Below are 20,760 nucleotides of genomic sequence, written 5' to 3'. Positions count from 1 at the left end.
GCCTGCCTTATTGTGTCTCTTTGAGGAGATGGTAATACCATTTTTTTTCTGTGAGAAATAGTTACATTGTAATAAGCAGAAAAACATTAGGAGGGTATGGGAGCTTAAATATAAATGCTGATTATCAATGCTATTAGCTGTACCAGTTAGAGTTTACCACTTGGCTGCAAACCTCAGCAAATTTCCCTACCTGTGGCTCTTTGCTACTCTGCCATCAGGAGCCACTGTAGGACCCATTCTCTCTAGAGGACCAGGTCACTTCCTGCGTGCTGCCTTCACAGTGCCCCTCATGCTTCCTGTGGAGTCCCTAAAACCAGCCATACCTCACCCTGGCCACTGTAGTTCCCTTTCCTTAGAGGCAGCTGGATTTAAATTTTCTCTTTGAAGAACCTGTTTTATTGAACATAACCTTGGAACACCAGCACCAGCCATTCATCTGCTCTCAGAAGTCTGCAGTTTCAGCTGTATAAGGGTCCTCTGAGTTCTCAGTTTTGGTCATTCCAGTCTCTGTTCTCCTGTCTGCTACTGAGCATCATTGTCACACAGGTTCCCTCCCCTCGTCCTGTCTAAATTGCCTGTTCATAAGCTTTGCTCATTTTTCTTTTCATTTTTTCTTACTGGTTTATGAATACTAAATATTTTTAGCTCAGATTTTATTTGCTTTACATACATATTCTTTTTAAAACATAAAAACTTTTATTTATGTGCATGTTTCTATGAGTGTATATTATGTGTATGCTGATGCCCATGGAGGCCAGAAGAGACAGTGGCATTCCCTGGAGCTGGAGTTTCAGGTGGTTGTGAACTGCCTGATATGGATGCTAGGACCCAAACCCTGGTCCCATGTAAGAACACCACTCAACCACTGAACCATTTCTCCAGCCCCTACTCGCTATTCTTAAAGTTTAGGGGCCATTTTCCTCTTTGAATTTTAAATCTCTAATTTTGGGTTTTTTATTTTGTGGTATTAGTAGTGAGGTGTGTGTGTGTGTTTGTGTTGTGGGTTGTTTGTTTTGTTTTCTGGGATAGGATTTCTCTGTGTAGCCCTAGCTGTCCTGGAACTCATTTTTGCAGACCAGACTGGCCTCAAACTCAAGAGATTCTCCTGCCTCTGCCTCTGAAGTGCTGGGTTAAAAGGTGTGTGTACCACTCAGCTCTCTTTTTCAACATCAGAAGACAGTTTCTCATCTCCCACTATGCACCTTCATCTTGCCTGGTTTCCTTCTTTGGTTTCACTTCTTGGCTGTCAACAGTGTTTCTGTCTTCATAAACTGAACTGCCAGAATACTGTCCCAATGACCTTAACCTTCCAGTCAAAACTATTAAAGGCTGGAGAAATCAATTTAGTGGCTTACAGTTAATATTTTAAAGACAACAGAGCTGCAAAGATGGCTCAGATGTAGAGAGAAAGAGAGTGATTAAGAACACTTACTACTGTTACAGAGGACCCCAGTTCAATTCCAAGCACCCAGGCTTATAACTCTGACACCCTTTCCCTGCCCCTTTCTGGGCACATGCATGCACACACACAGATAAATAAAATATTTTTTAAAAATTAAGCAAGACTGGTGTGATGGCTCAGCAGGTAAAAGCTGAGTAAGCCTGATAGGTTGTGGTCCACGTCCTAGAACCATGATAGAGAAAAGGATAGTTGTCCTCTGACCTCCACATAGATACTGGCCTGAGTGCATCCATTCTTAGAGTTATCGTACTTACATACAATAATAATAGGAAATAAAATCTAAAAATTAAATGAAATCGAACAAAGATTAGAAAACATCATTTTTGCTTAAGAGGGAGGGAGGGAAGGAGGTCAGGTCTGGACAATTTAGTTATGGCCCAGAGTTAGAGTTTTTACTATAGTGTTACAGCAAGGGAACAATTGGCTTCTAAACCCATCTAATAAGTGTCTAGTAATAGAACATATGACATGAAATGGATAGGGAAACATCATTTTTTAACTAAACAAAAGAAAACATGACGTCTAGTTAAGGATTGGTAGACTTGTTGAAAAACATTAAGGGCCATTTGTTCACAAGGTTGACACGAACTGAGTACATAGGTAACTGCCTTGCCACATCCATCAGAAAATTGTTAGTGTTTTATTGGAAATATAATTGATTCTCAAAATGAGGTCTGTGGTTTTTATTTACACAACATCCCTGCCTCTGTCCATGTGTGGACAATTTATTTTATGACATAAAGACATATGTCAACAAAATGTGTTACTGTCAAAAAAGTATGAAAACCACTACGCCTCCTCCCGCTTTAATTTTAGCGATGAGATCTCACTACAAAGACTAGACTGATCAGACTGCCTGCGTCCTAAGTGCTGGGATTAACAGTGTGTACCATCATGCCTGACCACCAGTCTCTTCAAGGGTTCAAGAATTCTTTAATTCTGAAATCTATCCAGAGGTGCTTACACCTGCCATTATCTTTAGACTTCTGTTTTTACAGGCTCTTGGTACAATCCCTCTGGATACTCTCACAGATTCACCTGCATATCTGTTAGACTAAGAAATCTGTCCACCCCAACCCTGCCCTGTGGTTCATAAGATTTCATTTACAAATGGATCCTGATCCTAAAATAAAATCAACAAGCCACTCCAATCCCCGTGTTCTGTGAAGAGACAGCTAATATCGCTTGTCAATCACACAGCACTTGGGTCATCTGCAGGGCACTGTCCCCATTCATCAGAGGTCATCAGGGGAAACTCAACATGTTGAATGTCAATGTCCTGTCCATATTGTCTTTTAAAAGTTCAGGAGAGAGGTGCTTAAAGCTCCTTAGTGTGTGTTCATTGATGAGCTTCCATACCCAAGGCTACTTCATCCATTAGTTAAGACAGGCTGTAATCCCAGGACCTGAATTTGCCGAGGACCTAAAAAATAAAGGCTTAAAAACTTATTGGCTTCAAATTACTAAACAAATTGGAAGTAATGTCCCAATGTGAATCAATTCTATTATGCATCATGTGACAAATCAGGACCTCTGAAAATGACAATGCATAGAACTTTTCATTGGCTGTACAAAGTGTCTACACTAATTGTGTGCCCTGGGAGATTCTGGAATGGGGTCTCTATCAGCTCAGAAGACTGGTAGACCTAGCACAGTATTTTGTGAGAGCTGCTAAAGACACCCTTCTCATTGGCCACCTCTAGGTGGCCCACTTACTCCACTGTGTTTGTACAAAAGTTCTCCAACTGAGGTGTGGAATGCAAGGTGAGTTTAGAAAGTATAGAAACATTTTTTTTGTGTGTCATTTTGATAGCTAAGTTTTTATTTTCATTTGTCTTTGGTAAAAACCAACTTGCCCTCAATGATGTGATTTCACCAATACTTTATGTAGGCCAGAATGGGCATTTAAGCTCATTGATGTAAAGGAAGGATAATTTGATTACATGAGCAGCCAGCCTTGGGTCTGGCTGATGACCTGTAGTGGCCCGATGCACACCAAGGTTGAGAAACTCATTCAGGACTCGTTGGTAGGCTGAGCCAATGTCTTCAGATTGCAGTGAACATAGTATAATGTAACTTTTCTTACTCATGAGATAAAATAGAAAAAATAAAATATATCAGAGTTTTCCTCTAAGTGAAAATTTAAATTGTCTTGTGAAACATTTTGTAGAGCCCCTGGGTAGCATACTGTCAAAAGTAGTGGAAAAAGGGCATCTCTGAGGTCCTCCCACCTCAGAGTCCAAAGCCAGTTCACTTGGTGCCATACAGACAATGGACAGCAGAGGTCAGCCAATCCCCACACAGCTGCAAAGGTTGCAGAAACCAAGAGAGGGTGCCACACAGCCACGCAGGCAAGGTCCTGTGATGGAGACTGGGGCCCTAGTTGTGTTCATCTTGGAAAATCAAAGCATCACTGAACATGCCCATGTGGACACAAAGTCACTTCTGTCCTCCCAGTTCTTGGGGACAGTTTGACACTCCCAGAAGTTTGGCTACTAAGCACCGACATTCTGCCCCAGGCACTATTGAAAGTGTCCATGCCTTCTTCAGGACTGGATGAGGTAGGTCAAGAGACTAGGGGTCAAGAGGTTGAGTTACCTTACCCAGCATTCCTGGCCAGGAAGAAACAGCACCAGAATTCAGACATGGGTAGGCTGCTCTGGGATGATGTCCTTAAACTCCAGCTGTTGCTGTGTAAGGACCAGTTGCCTAGCTCTCTGCAGTGTACTCAGAAGGAGCTTTGGAAGTCATCAGGAGAGCAAGGGACAAGTCAATTCTAAGAAATAGCAGTCTTGTAGTTCTTGCCATTTGCTCTTGTTACCTCATGGCAATAGGTCTTAAATTTTCCTAGAGCATACTTGATATTTAACTTGTCTTTGTATATAGTTTTGCATCAAGCCTAAATCTTTTCTTTAGACTGAAAGGGGAATTGTAGTGAGATATCTACCCCGCCCACACCTGCTGCACTGACCACACCCATTGGGGTGTGGGGACTGGTGCTGGTGTGATCTGGGTGGGGACTAGGTCTGGGGTCCTGGACCCCAGCTAGCTCTCTTACTTCCTGGTCGAAGACAGAGAGCATCCGGAGGCATCCTTGCAACCGGAACCTGCTGCGGTCATCCTTTTCTGGTCTAAGTGATTCCTCCCTGGATAAACATCCATTAGCCTATCATTTCCTAGATTCTTATTTACCACACTTTACAGTCTGGTGCTTTGTTCTACTGTGAGAAGGGCTTCAAGAGCCAGAATCAAAGGGTGGGAAGCTACAAAATGACACATTGGGCTCAGGAAAAAAAAAATGGAAGTTTCTTTCAATGTACTTACTATAAAGCCTTAAATCTACAGACAGATCTACAGCCCAATCCTCCTCAGCCAACCTATGGAAACCCGTTTATGACCCCAGCAGGTGTCTGAGTGACAAAACTGCTAGAGTTGAGCCCAGCTTAGATGTCCCTGGGCCACTGCTCCTACCCACATGCACACACAGTGGTGAGCTCTGTGACTTTCTGTAAAAGCAAAGGCTGGACAACCACTTAGAAGGACACATGCAGTACGAATTTGGACTGGCATCACAAAGAAGGCCTGGAAGGTCTCCGGCAGCCTGAGGCTGAGGGAGGGGCAGGAGGTGAGAAAGCTGGGAGGCGCACAGGCCATGTCTGTCTCACCAAGGTCTGGGTATTTCCTCTCCTGCTGCTCCCTTACCCAGGTCAACACAGCATCTCCCTCTCCCTGCCCAAACTGGACACTCTCTTCTATGCCCTTTGACCACCCCACCCACCCAAGCTGGTTATTCTCTTCCAGACTCTGAAGAGCTGTCACTGCCTCAGCCTCCCCACCCCATAGTCTTTCTCCAAATCTCTCTTCCTTGGCCCCTTCCTGCTGGTTCCACTGTAGGACCCACTGGTGGCTTCTCAGTCCCCATCCTTCTTGAACCCCCTGTGTCGTTAGACACTGGAGATAGTTCCCTCCCCCAAATTCTCCTCCCCGTCATTTTCATGAACTTGAATGCTTCCATGGCTCCTGTCTTCTCTCAATTTCTCCTCCCTGCAGGAGCCCTGCAGATGACCCCAGAACTCTTTCTTGGGCCCTGCTGTTTTCTCTTAGCATTCGGTGTCACCTGATGCCTGACTACTGATGTCTCTCCCACCCAAACCTCTCTCCCAAGCGAGCACCAAGCCTTTGTGGCCTTGTCCTGTAGGAAGCCAGATTCATCTTCTAGTCAGATGTCCCCAACTTCTCTTTCCTGTTCTCATTTCCTCTCTTTGATCTAGCCCCAAAATGATTCCAAAATGATGGCTTTAAGATATGTCATGTTTTCCTTCACCCCATTTCAGACACACTGGAGGCTTCTGCCTCTTATACTTGATCTCCAGTTCTCTGACACTGCCTTGCGACTCAGTCCCTCTGAACTACTTACTGGTACTCCCTCTTATGGGACACACTCAGTATGACTTGGTTTGCTTTATGCTGGAATTCCAGTGACATCGCCATGAAGAACAGGTGTAGGAGTCAATAAAACCAGAGCCTTGTGACCTGTGAGGGCATCAGAGTAGGCATAGCTTGTCATTGTCCTTGTCAGACCCATCATGCCCCTCTGCATGGACATGGGTTCCCTGTTAGAGCCAGTCAAGCATGTCAGTCTGCACAACCTGGATCCAACCCCAGCTGAAACCTTTAACACAAGGCAGGAACCGAGATGTGGGTTCCAGGAGCTTGGGAGCCAGCACCCTGGCCAGGTCTGGCTTCTTGCTGCCTCTACACTGCCACCTATCACCTTCTCTCTTTTCTCTTTGCCCATTGATTAATTGAGGCCTTTTGTTAGAGTGACAGAAGACTAAATACACTTACCTTGCTGGCCTACCTATTAATCCTTAAACATGCTGAAGTTTATCTTGCCATGAGGCCTTTAGTCTTCCCTAGATTATTTTTTTTTTTCAGTGCATGTGTGTGGTCTGCTTCTTTACTTGGGTGTTACACCAGGTACAGCTTTGTCATTTACGGCAGTTTGAGTGAGATGTCCAGCATTGAACACTTGATCTCCAGCTGGTGGTGCTCTTTGGGAGGTGTGGCCTTGCTGCAGGAAGTACGTCACTGGGTGTGGGCTTTGAAGTTTCAAAGATCTTTCAAAGGCCATTCCCGTTCCCTCCGTGCTGTGATTTAAGATGTGAGCTCTCAGCTTCTGCTCTCAGCATCCATCCCTTGCCCCCATGTCTTCACTCCACCATCATGAACTCTAGCCCTCTGGAGCCATAAACAAACTCTTCCTTCTATAAGTTGCCTTGTTGTGGTGTTTTATCACAGCAACAAGAAAGCGACTAATTGTCTCCTGATTAAATATTGCAATCCCCCACCCCACCCCTAGTCACCACTGTAACTCCTGTATTTCTCCATAACAGTTGCCACAACAAGCAGTTAATCACTCACAGAGCAATCATGCCTGTCTTACATTGCCCACTGAAGGGCAACAGCTTTAACATGTTCGCTATGTACCCCCAAACCTGTAATGGTACCTAGCACCCTGCAGCTACAGTGTGGGTTTCTGAGGAATGAACAGATGAGAATGAATGAGATGAGATGAGATAAATTCAGAGTCCTAAGAGTTTGGACACAGACACTGATGCTGGACTCTGCTCCAACCATATCCAGATTGGCTGGCATGGATTCAAGGGCAAAAAGCCAAGGAGACCCACATAGACTTACACTTGCACCAGGCCTCCTGTGTCCCTTGTGTGAGATAGACACTAATATCCAGGCCCTGCTCCAGTTTCATTTCCCCAGGAAACCCAACCCAGCCCTCTACCCAGCCTTCCCCACCACTGCCATCTCTGTTGACAGCCCCCATGTGCATGCTCCATAGTTCCCCTTCCTTGTTTGTTCCTGTCTCTCCCATGACACTGAAAGCACCAGGAGCAGGGGCTGCCATAAAGCCTCTTTGTGTTCAGTAGGATAACCCTGGACCAAAGGAACAAGGTTCCTTGTCTGGACCTGGACATGGTCACTGACTGTTCCTGGCCTCTGTGTGGTGGGACATCCCCTGGCAGAAAAAAAAGAGACGCAAGTGTGCAGCATCCCCTGAGCATGATTAGTGCCCGTTTGGAAGGCACTGAACAAAGAGGGCATTGTCTGCTGACTTGCTCGCTCACATACGGCACAGCCTTGTCCCTGTGCCTACTCATTCACCCAGTTTATTGAATTCCCCCTGGCTGCCAGCTTCTGTGATGGGCGCTGGAGACAAGGAAAAGACCCAGAGCTGATGATTCAGGCGCAGAGTCACGTTGCATCTCATGTTAAGTCAGAGCAGGCTGAGAGAGGTGACCCCAGGATCCCTCTCCTTTTATCTTCGGTCTGTAAGCTGTCTTCACCCCCATGCTGCTCCAGCTAGGAATCCAGACACCAGCCAGTTTTGACAGACTGCTGTGCTTGCAAACAGCAGATGCCTCAGAACCTGAAAACCACCTTACCCATCCCTTTTCTTAAGGAAGACCCACCTCCACCATCCCTTATCTTTTCTGGTTCAGCCTTTCCAGATATGACTCACAGAGCCCCTCTCCAAATCCCTAGGACTGCCGCATGAATCTAGCTAGGTGGGCAGGCTCTGCTGACGCAGTGCCCAGCCCACCCCAGCCTGAGGTCTGCGGATTAGGCTTCAAGATCACCTAGGGCAGTTCCAGACAGGGAGTGGCAGGGCTGGCTGAGTATGGCAAGGGTGAGATGACTAGTCAACCAGATGGGCAGCCAGAATATAGGACCTCAGCAGGGTGGGGCTGCCTGGACTTCCCAAGCAGCTTTTGTGTAATTATTAATTTTAATGTGTAGGTGCTTTTATTTTCACATAATAATTCTGATAATGCAAGCAATTAGTTATGTTACCTAGTTTTAAATAGGTAATGGTTAATAATCATTTTTAAATAGGTAAAGGATGTGCCAGATGTGGCAGTTCGTGCCCAGTCCTGAGGAGGCTGAGGAAGGAGGATTCCAAGTTCAAGGACAGCTTGGGCAACATAGAAACCCTGTCTCAAAACAAAGAGATTTTTAGCACTGTAGTCTAGTACACAGGGTATAGCAGATAGACCTGGCTAGTCATCTTTACGTACAAAGCATTTATTGTCCTATTGGATTACTTCCTTGCAACACATTCCCAGGAGTGGAATTAGAATGGAAAAAAAAGGGGGGGTATGAGCAGTTTAATAGCCCTGGAACCCTAAAGGGCTGTGCTAATTCACACTTGAGCTGGCAGTATGTTTAGGTTGGTTTTACCATATAAGCAGCATGCACTGTTATAACTTTGCTAATGTTCGCTAATTTAGTGGGTGTAAAATGGCACATCACGGTTCCTCTAATTTGCCTGATTATAGTGAGGGTGAGCCTGCCTGTAGGTGCTAATGTAAGTATCTCAGTGACAGGCTCCCCATAGCCTCTCAGCCACTGTTCTGGCCTGTGTCTCCACATCACTGTCAGCCTCTGTCTATCTTTACACTCTTCCTTAAACCTTCCTATCTCCATCTCTCAGCTCCTCTGGGGTATATGCAGTCAGGGATGTGGCCCCTTCATGGAGGTCCCAGGCAAGTCCTGCTTACCTGGAAGCTAGCCCTGGACACAAGCCTTTTCCCCAGGGAAGCTACACCTCTGAAGTCCGATGGTGCCCATCTTTCCACTAGGGTCTCAACAGTGGCACTGGGGTCTAAGAAATAGCTAGAAATAGCCAGACTGTCCTTTAGTGACCCTCTCCAATGAGGTGTCCTAAGTGCCACACCTCAAGGCAACCTGCCAAATGGGGTTTCATGACTGGGGAGTTGGAAATCTGTGGTCTAAAAGAGCCAATGAGTGGGCCCCTCAAAGTTCAGATGTGTGCGCAACAGAGGTGACAGTAGCTCTTTCACTCCAACCAGCACTGTGCCTAAAGTTATAAAAGAACTTAGCCTTCAAGCAGAAAACCTTGGCCCCAGGCAGACAGAGGCCACTACCAGTACCCTATGGAACAGCAGGTCCAGGTCTGGGCTCTTGCCATGACCTACCTTCCAGTGGCACCAGGAGGATTTGAGACAGGCATCAAGATACCTGATGTCTTGATGATGAGGGAAGTGTGCTCAGATGCATATGGTGAATGCCCATGGAGGGCAAATGGTTGCTCCCTGGCAACACACCTGCCCCCGGGCAGCACACCTGCCCCTAGCAACTAGTCCACAGAGGCAGGCCAGTCTGGAAATTTCAGGCCTCTGCAAGCCTACTAGACCTGCGAGTGATAAGAAACACTAGAACCGTAGACACGGAAGCCAGGCAGGACTCAACCCTCAAGTGCGACTCCCTCGCTTCAACTTCTAGCAGCTTTAAATGTGCTATTCGAGAAGCATATGCCCATTCTAGAGTGTTTGCAAAGCATCAACAAATATAAAGGGAATATCAACCTTTTCTCCGCTCACCCAAGGTAACTGCTTTTCTGACTCTGCTTCACTTTTGTCTGCACTCCTTGCTGGCACCACCAACCATGACAACCTTCTGTCTGCTTCCTTGCTTTAGGTTATGAGCACCCAGGCTCATAAAGGAACAGGGAAATGTCCTTTGTGAACACTCCCCGCCCCAGGCAGGGTTTCTGTGTGTAGCTTTGGAGCCTATCCTGGAACTAGCTTTGTAGACCAGGCTGGCCTTGAACTAAAAGAGATCTGCTTGCCTCTGCCTCCTGAGTACTGGGATTAAAGGCGTGTGCTACTACTGCCCAGCTCTTCATGAATACTTCCAATGACTGCATACCAGCATTTTGAAGGAACATTCTTTATTTATACTAACAGTTGGATTATTAAATATGAAACCACAGTATGGTCAACATTTTCATGTCATGTTTTCAACCACAGTTTGACTCTTCTCTTAGCTTAGTGTTCCAACCATGATATATTTATACAATTATATATTAACATTATATTATAATAATATATTATAAATATATACTAGACTTGTATATTATATATATGCTGTAAGACTCTGCATATTTCAACTTTGCTTTCTTGGGTGATTGAATTCACACACATGTCTACCTCACCACACACCAGCAATGATACCAAGAAATGTTTCTTATTTAGAAGCTGGTAAGTCTACTGCCTTCTTGTGGAAAAAGATTTATTTTTATTTTTGTGTGTGTCTGTGTGTTTTGGCTATTTGTGTAGGGTGTGACTGTGTGGTGACAGTGGAGGCTTTGGGCCCTCTAAAGCTGGACTTACAGATAGTGAACCACCTAATGTGGACGCTAGGAAGCAGAATGAGGTTCTCTGCAAAAGCATCTCTGCAAAAGCTATTAACTCCTGAGCTGTCTCTCCAGCCCCTATTGTTTTCTTTTAATGCTGGGTCAATGGAAGCCTGCATAAAGAAATTCATAAATGACATACTGAAGGCCATTCTGGGAGTGGGGCATTTCCTCTTGACTTTGAAGCTTCTGGTCTGCCATGCTCTCTAGACAGGGAGGCGGACGAAGCCATATCACACACACAAGAAGCAGTCACTGCCTGCTCCCATCCTGTGGAAACCCAGGGTCCTCATCTCACCTTTCACTTCTGTTCTCTAGCTGTGGGAAGTCAAGGAGAAACTTGGACTTGAGTCACAGGGGTACCATTAATAGATTTTTAAGTATAGAGGCCAAGTTTCACAAAGATGCTTCTGGTAGGCTGGCTCAGGGAAGACTGGAGACGGAGGCCGGTTGGGAAGAGAGCGCATGTACAGAATGTGATCCACAGAAAGGCCTGGCATGGGTGCATATGCATGTGTGGTTGTGGGCATGGGCAGTGAAGAGCATTGGGGGTCCAGGGAGGCCTCCCACAGAGCCCTCTTCACTGTGAAAGGGCCATTTTTATCTACTACACGTCAGGCAAAACTTACGCCAATTTCCAAAGACTTCACCTCAAATCTAGAAAATAAGAGAGAGGACGGTATGGATTACGTTATATTTAAAACAAGCCCACACAATGCCTGTAATTTTTTATTCTGACTCCATAATTATAGCCCGAGACCAGCCAGATCACAGTTATCCCCACATCGACCCGCTGCTGGGACACATTGAATTAGAGGGTTTGCTGCCCTTGGAGAGTCTATTTTAGATGCCCTGCACTGGCAGGTAACAGGCCTTTCACAAGGCCCATCTTGTTGGAGCCCCTCCCAGGCAGCCTGCTCAAAAGGCCAAGTCAGCAGCAGTTTCTGAGAAGGCAACTGAGGGTGGGGAGAAGCTAAGATGCTGTGGTATTGCCCAAGGTCTGAGCCCAGGGCTTAGAGCATCAAGGCAAGCTTGGGAGCAGGCGTGGATCAAGCTCATCTTAGAGCCTCTGCCCTCAGCAAGATTCCAGAATGCTCCTCAACGTCAGCCCCTGATCTGGATTGGATGGATGGATGGATGGATGGATAGGCCAGGCCACTACTTGGTGGTTTGGAATTGCTTTGTTGCCCAAAGTGACCAAATTGAAAAAAGAAGAGAGGAAAGAAAGAAAGGAGAAAGGGAAGTATGGGAGAAAGGAGAGAGGGAGGAAAACCAAAAGAACGCACTATAGCCAGTTACATGGATAGTTCCTGTCACCAACCATGCCTGGGCCCATTAAGATTCCCCTCCCTTCCCCTTCTTTCCCCTCCCTTCCCCTTCTTTCCCCTCTGTGTGATGATACCTCAGACAGAGCCAAGGTGGGATTGGGCCCCCGAATATGAACCTATATCAACACTGGTGGTCAGAGGAGCCCTTCCAGGCTGAGTCCAGCCTCCTGGCAGCCCTTTGGGGAAGATAGAGTGGCACCATTCATCCAAATATACATACATACATACATACATACATACATACATACATACATACATACACATACACACACACACACCACACACATATCTGGCTCTAAGACACTGTGCGCAGCCTTCTTATTTACTCACATCATTCTACCAGGTAATCCTATCCAGGATAAACACAGCTTCCATTTTAGATGTGAAGACATGAAACTCAGAGAAGTGAAATGCACCACTAAATGCTACCCACCTCACAAGTTAAGGAGAGAGATCTAGAACCCAGCTGTCAGAATACCACAGGCCACTCAACTGGCCTGCCACTGCCAGGTCTGATCCAGCAGCCCCTTGGCTGATCCCACACCATTGCTGAGTACCTGGACCTGAGGAAGCCTAGCACAGCACCTACGTCTCAGTATGATCTCTCCTGGAGCACCGCTCCCAAATCCCCACCAAGCCAGGTTCCCTAGACCCTCATTTTTAGGGCCCCACATAGATTGATGATTCCCTCTTTCTCCTTGATGCATCTTGCACATAGTCCTAGTTTTGCCATGAAGGTAGACATGACTATCTCTGCTAGACTTCTCAAGACACGGCTTGAGTCTTATCTCTCTGTTACTAGGTCATACATGGCCCGCAGGTAAGTGCTCCCAACTGTCCCTTGTAAGAAAAAAGGAGTCTGGAAAACAACTGGCCTTCAAAACTTTACTCAAAGTTCATCCTATGAGGCCTTCCTCATGGCTCACATGGATGGAGCTAACCTTAACCTTCTGGCTTATCCTCCAGAAACGGGGGGAGGGGGAGCCATTATTCTCTGTGGCCCCCTGCCTCGCACAGATCTGGTACCTAACTATGTCAGTAAACATAGAATTGAATTGCTCTTTACAGTTACACACACACACACACACACACACACACACACAAAGACTCAGATGGTTACAGGCACCTAACCTGAACCAGCCAGCTGGGCAGAAACCACCAGGAGCTGGCATGTGAGGACTGTTTGCTCACTAAGAATGGGAGCACTGAAATAAAGCCTAACTTTAAAAAAGAAACACATACCATAGGTATTTTATTTATATAACACTGCTCCATTTTTAGGTCACAACCTCCTCAAGGTGGGCCCTGCCCGCCCACAGGCCCCTTCTGCACCCCACCCAATAATCATGACTCTACCTGCCCTCTCTTTCCCCTCCTGTTTGCTCCTGCAGGGTTTCCCTAGATTGCAGGGTATAAGCTTCCAGACAGCCTGGGGGCCCGTCTCAGACCTAGGTCCAGACTCCTTCCCTCCCTTCATTTCTCCCTCGGTGACCCAGAAGTTGGTAAGTATCAAGTTGGAGCCAGACCTGGATCTCTGGGACAGAAAATATGGCAGCCAAGGCCATCAGTCTGTTCCTTGGTTGGCCCAGTGCCAGGAAGGCTGACAACTGGATGCATGGGAGGAGCTAGGTTCTGCCAAGCCAGAGGACCCCACTCCACAGTTCAAACAGCAGCGGGGTGGCTTTGGGTTAGAATATGGGAAGAAGGATTGTTGGAACCAGGGTTCTTGTCTTGAACCCTGCCTTCACTGTGGTCGTCAACATTTACAAGATTCACTACCCCCGCAACCCACCCTCGACCCCACCCCCACCCCACCCACAGTCCTGAGCCCAACTCTTCCATGGCCTAAGGAATGTCACCTGCTGAAAGGACCAGTCTCACGGTGAGGCCAGGAGGTTCAGAGTGAGCCCCTATAAAGCCTAGCAGCAGGAAGGAAAGGTTAGAGGTCATCCATAGCTTTGTCCTGACATGTCCTGCTTGTCCTCAAAATCATTTTGTGAACCCAAACCTCAAGTTCCAGGTGGCTTCACCCTGGTTTTGTGAGCCACCCAGACGAACCCCTCAGGAAAGGAGCCAGTGGATCAGAAAGCAATGCTGATGATGACATCTAAGGGTCAGGGTTCCTTCTGTCACCTGCTCCTGCCCTCTCTGCTCCCTCATCACTCACCCTCCTCTCCATCCACAGCTTTGCCACCATGGGTCCCTCATTGGGACACAAGAACCAACACACCCCTGGCAGGATTCCTGTTCCTAGCAGAATATCAGGTAGGAGGAAACTGCATTGTTTGAAAGAGGCCTGCACAAGCCCAAGGCACTGGGCCTTTCTGTCACAACACAGGCCCCCAACAGACCATAGCTGTGGTTTGCCACGGCAGGGACAGTAAATTGAGAAGTTTTGTAGCCATCAATGTGAAGTGGCCAACCACCAGACACTGTCACAGCCCAGCATGGGCAGGAGGAGCTCATTCTCAGATGCCCTTCAGCCTGCAGGCTTGGACTGCTAAGCCTCAGAAACCCTTCTCAGAACAGCACCACTAGGCCCAGGGCAGAGGTTACTGCCCTGCACTCTTGACATGAGTATGGTGGCCTGGGCTCATGCCACAATCCTGGTCTTGTGAGGAGGGGTCCAACAGCACTGGGCACTCAGTGCCTGTGGCACCAGGTCACAGCTTCCGGCCTCTGAAGTGTGCCTTGACTACTGTCAATGTTACCTGGAGGTGGGGCTGTTAGGATAAGTCTGACTCTCACTTGGCCTTGGTGTCCATCCTCACCACGACCTCAGCAAGGAGGACCTTGGGGAGTAGTAGACAGGAGGGAGCTCTCAGAGCTTTGGAAGAGTTGTGTCCCAGAGAGGGGAAGCTGTTTCCAGGCTCCTGAGTGTTCTACTTCACTCCATACAGGAGTGTGGCCCACCTGCAAGGGTCTGGCAACAGGGAAGATATGAGGAATCTTCTGCTGAGTTCTTCTCTCAGTCTTTCTAGGCAAGGTCTCTTTTCCAAGACTCTCCTGGACTACCTGATGAAGACTTGGAGGGTGTAAAGAACCATCCAACACCCAGGGAATGTCTCAGGCTTCTGCTGGCATGTTGTGTACTCCAGGTCAGCCCTTGAACTTCCAGCCAAGAGTCGCTGGGATTTCTAATACAAGCCAGCACATCTATCTTCTAACCCAAGTCTGAGGACTGAACTTAGTCATCATGCTTACCCAGAAAGCACCCCTCACCATCACTTTGGCTGCTGCAAAAGACTTTTTTTTTTTTAAGTTTTAAAAACAAACAGTTACATACATGAGACAATGAAACAAACTTGAGTGTGGGAGAAAAGACCATTTTTCCACAGAAGATGATACTGTAAAAGTATCTCTCTCTCTCTCTCTCTCTTTTTTTTTTTTTTTTTTTTTTTTGCCTGACAAGCTACAAATTCACCGTGGGACATTCACCCAGACAATATTTATTGTGCATCTACTATGTGTTCTAGGCATAGGATGATCCACAGGTGAACATACACTCTCATGGCTTGTTTTCTTAGACATGGGAGAGAGACAAAACATAGAAGTAAATCGATAAATTAAGGAGCAAGTAGAAGAGGAAGTATAATGGAGAAAATCCAAGGATGACAGGGAGAATGCCAGGTGGATGGGGGGGGGCAATTTGAAGCAGTGTAAGATGTGTTTCTAAGAAAAGATTTGAGTCAGAGAAAAGACAGCTAGAAGCCAGTGTAGCTAGATGAGAGGGAGTCAGTTGCTCTCAGTCACAGGAGATTCTGCCCTCCTGGGGATATCTGGCAATGTCTGGAGACATTTTTCATCGTCACAGCTGGAGAAGGAGTTGCTATTGGCATGCATAGAATAAATGCCTTATCGTCCAGCAACAGCAGCTCATTACAGCACAACTATTCCATCCAAATTGTCCATAGTGCTGAAGTCAAGGCTTCCTGGAGTGAGGGGGGCAGAGGAACAGGAGACAAAGTCAGGGATGTAGATGCTGACCAGAGAGCCAGAGTTGTTTTGGAACCAGAGAAGCTGATTCAGAAATTCTTATGGAAAAATATGTGAGACTAGCTTGGGACAAAAATGATCAGAAAGAATGAACAAGAGTGAGTAGCCTCAGAGAATCTTATATAAAAATCCCATGGCACATGGCTTATTTTTTTCAATATATAGAGAGTCTGACAAATGAGAGTCTCTCCCTCCCTCCCTCCTTCCCTCCCCGCCACTCTGCCTCACTCTCCCTCTGTGTGTGTATTTGTGTCTGTGTCTGTATCTTGTACTTTTGAGACATGATCTCTGTGTAGTCCTGGCTGTCCTGGAGCTTGATGTGTAGAACAGACTGGCTTTAAACTTACAGAGATCTGCCTGCCTCTGTCCCCCAAGGGCTGGGATTTAAAGCCTGCACCACCAATGCCTAGGTCAGAAAAGAAAAATAAATAAATAAATAAGCAAACCTCTTAAAAGAGGCTTTCTTTAAAACAAAATGAGAAAGAATCAGAAACCCTACAGAAAAAGATTAAAAAGACTATAAACACAAGAGAAAACGCCCAATATTACTCACAACTTAAAGTAATACACGGCTGTTATAACTGAGCAGTAGAGCTTAACATTCATCAGGCCCTAGCATCCCATAAATGAATGAATGGATGGATGAATGAATAAATGCCATGAAAAAGCATTTTTTAAAGATAACAGAACAAAGGTTGAGTATGATTCTACACAGAGTTGCCCAGGTGTATGTGAGATCCGGCCCAGGCACAGCTCTTAAAACACACCCTAACAGAGCCTCTTAAAAAGCAAATTGCTTCATGTTGGTATCCCAGAATCAAATACTCATCCTTTGAGCAAGCATGTCATTCAAGGAACATACTTTTCTTACTTATGTGCACAAAGACCAACACACAGATTCCTCTTGGGTATCACCAGCCATATGAAGTAACCTAAATGTTCACCAGTGGGGTACATGTTCACTCCATGGTGCATACTTATAGTGGAACATAAGCCCCTGTTTAAAAGATGGAGACTCACTCTCAGACCTTCCAAAAGAAATGAAAGCGTATGTCCACAAAAATAAAGCATCCAGAGACTTCTATAATAGCTTTATTCATAATAGCCCCCAAACGTCCACCCAAAGAATAGAATAGATGAATTACAGCATGGTCATACGATGGATTACTACATGACAACAGAAATAAATGAATGAACAGATACACACAGCAACAGAAATAAATTTCAAAAGCAAAGTAAATCAAAGAGTATGAACTATGTGATGCCATTTCTGTGATGTTCAGGGGGTAAAACCAAGCCACACAGACAAACCAGGACCTGCCTGCCCAAAGGAGGAATAGATTTCTGGAAGAGATGGTAAATCTTTTCAGGGGAGGGTAATGGAATCAGGGTGTAGTGTACAAAGTAGATGCCTTTGTCAAAATCACTGGACTACACATAATTTAGGTTGTGCCTTCTACAAAATTGGACTGTATCTTTTTTAAAAAAATATCTTCATTATTTTATGTACATAAATATTTGCTACATGTATGTCTGCACAACACATTCATGCCTGGTGCCCTTGAGGGCCAGAAGAGGATAGTGGGTCCCTTGAAACTGGAATTACAGTTGTTTGTGAACCACCATGTGGGTGCTGGGAACTGAGTTCAGGTTTTCTGGAAGAATAGTTGTTAACCACTGAGCCATCTCTCTATACCCTTTGATTTGGTTTTAATTCAAATTCAAAATTAACTACTGAGTGAAAAAATTGCTAGCCAAGCTTAATATGCCTTGAAATGGAATAACCTCCAAATAAATGATTTTATGTGGGGTGGAAGGGAAGAAACAAGACAGAATACATATTGTCTGGGATTCTATCTGCCCTAAAGAGGCGTTTTTTAGATATAATCTTGGGTATGTGCAATGTTTCTTGCTCTGTGAGCAAGTGTTGACAATTACCTTTAGGGAGGGGACATGGGGGACTCAGGTCTGAAGTGGAAGACACATTAAGATAGGCCTTTGTCCTGTTGTCATTTCTTAGTTTGCTCATATTAATTTTTGTTACTATGAAGCCTGATTTAAATCCTTGGATAACAGGGTGTTCTGAGGTTGAATTCTAACCTCTCTCTACCCTTGGTAGGTGTAAGGAAGGATGGGGCAGCCCAAGGTTCCAAGTTGGAAGTGGTATTTGGACAGGCAGATCATGTATGATTCCTCCAAGCTCCCGAGTGCCTGGGTTCTACCTGGTTCCAGACACCAGTGGAAATTAACTGAAAATTTGGTTGCAAAGATTTCTTCAGGCAGACATGTCACACTTCCAGTCCCTCCTGTAATGTGGGGGATTAGTGTGAGTAAAAGGATTGTGAATGTGAAGAGGGTAAATCCTCCCCTCATAGGCTGAGAGACAAGGCTTTTAAGATGCTATGGGACTGGGACAAGGTCACTGGGAAGAAGGGAGCCTGCTCTGGAATGAGACAGCCAGATACATATTGTCTGTTTCTCACCAGACAATCCAGTAGATTGATTTTATTTTTATAAATAAGGATATTTCCATGTTCTTACCAAGAGTATCTTTATCGATTTCAGGAGTGATTCTTGGTGAGTTGGTGTCCTGCCTCTCTACTGCAAGCAAGGGGTTTTGGGAGACGTGACTTCTCTTGTCCCAGGCAGATGCCCCAGAGAAACTGAGCTTAGAGGAAGCAGGGAAGGAGACCCATAGGCTGCCTTTGGAGACACCTAATTTGGTGATCAGAGGGTAAGAAGCCCCTGGGCTTTGGCCTTTGGAATGAAAGCTCTTTATGCACTCCTAAGTCAAAAGACAACAATGGTCAAGATTTTGTGTTCAGCTAATTGTGACCCCAAATGTCTGGGTCTCAATAAAACATGTTAAAGACAAATATAGGTGGTGGCCAAAGATGCTCTTCTCTGCAACTGGCTGAACCTCAAATGGGAGACAAAAGTCATGGGCTTGCTCTCAGCCAGTGCACAGGCATGGAAACAGGAAAGTGATGCTGAGGAGGAGTTGTAGATGGCAGAGGAAAAGGGTAGTCACCTACGATAAGGGTCCCCAACTCTGGGAAAGGCCCTTAGACTGTCTAGTCTGACCCTTTCACAGTGGAAACAGATGCCCAGAGTGCGTTTGCTCCATGCCACATGTGGGACCCGACTGGGTATATGGCACATAATATAATCACAGTCGCCCAGTGGGCCCCTCAGAGGAAGCTTGGCCCTTGGAAAGTGGAGGCAGTGCTGAAATTCATTGATAGCCAAGCCACCTGCTCTCTCGCTATCTGCTGATGTTTTCCTGTGGCATTCTGTGGAGATGGAGCCACCAAGTGGCCCAGGAAGATGACACCAGACACTGTTGCTTACCCACCAGCTCCCCCTACCTTGCCTTCTCTCCTGCTAGAATCTAGAGTTTCATCTGTTTAGTCAATGGCAATCCCTTGATCAGGAAATACAGGCTAATTCCCAATTCATGGCATCGCCACTGAAACCCATCTCTGTCAGTGGCTGGTCAAAAGAAACACATGTGACCTGGTTCTACCCAACGAAACATAAAGGGAAGTCTCCACAGGGCTTCTGAGAGAAGCTGTGTTTTCCCTGAAAAGAGAAAGATACACTTTGACACCATCGGACACCCCCAGCTCCTGCACCCTCTCTTCATTCCTAGAAGGAACACGGACAGAGGTAGATGTGACCCACGGCTCCAGTGAGAGGGCAAAATTATGACTCCCTAAGGATGACGGAGTGGACTATGGAGGCCAAGCCTTTGGTGGTATAAGTGAGTCACTGCATGATCTTACCTCTGCACTTCGATTAAGTAAACATCATTGTCTTAACAGCCAACTTACTGTCCCCTGGGGTTTCATTTACTTACAGCCCAAAGCAATCCATGTGACATGTTGACACACCTCCACACAGATGTAAGAAATGTCACTCGGCCAGAGCCTTAGGTCATCCTCTTCTACTATGGGTCCTGCTCTCCTGATAGCATGTAGGACTGGAGTCCTGCACTCACCCTACCAAGTCCTCTCCTCCCCATTGGCCACGCTACTTATCTTTAAGTACCCTCTTGGGATGCTTTTCTGCCCTGATCATTCCCACTGCATCAAGCACATGCCCATTCTATACAGATCAGTCCTTGGTCATTCATGGTGACCTGCTCTGGCTCAGCCACAGTGCTGGCTCTAGACCCAGCAGCAGTTGAGGACTTCAGTCACAATGGGACTGTGGAGATCAGAGAGTTGGGTAAGGAGAGGCCATCAATGTGACATTATGGTCACTATCTCTATCACACTCCTCAGGGAGAGTCTTAAGGAGACTCTTAAGGAGTCTCTCTGCTTCAGCACCATCCTGAGCCCATCTCAGAGGGGGCAACTGGAAGGCCTCATGTTTAGGGATCTTTCCTGGGTAAGCAGGGCCTTAGGGCAGGCTGGCTCTCATAATCTAGAGGAAGGAGAAAGGGGTTTACAGCAAGAGGCCTATCTTTATTGAAACCAAAACTGTCACTAGCTGGACTTAGAACTTGTCCCTTGGCTACTCTAAGCCTTGTTTTTCTTCTAGAACAAGAGAGAATCCTAATGTCTGCTGTCTCACGGGGTAGCCGCAAACATGGAATATGATAACTGGCAGATTCACCAGGTCCAGGAAGGCCAAGCACCCAGGAGGTGGACAAGGAGTAACTGTTTATTCATCTACCTCCCCCTGTCTCCTCCACAAGGCACAAAATCACAGACCAGTCAGCGCACTGGAACTTT

This window comes from Phodopus roborovskii, unplaced genomic scaffold (genome assembly GCF_943737965.1).
Source record: "Phodopus roborovskii unplaced genomic scaffold, PHOROB, whole genome shotgun sequence".
Lineage (NCBI taxonomy): Eukaryota > Metazoa > Chordata > Mammalia > Rodentia > Cricetidae > Phodopus > Phodopus roborovskii.
This window is presented reverse-complemented; position numbering follows the sequence as displayed.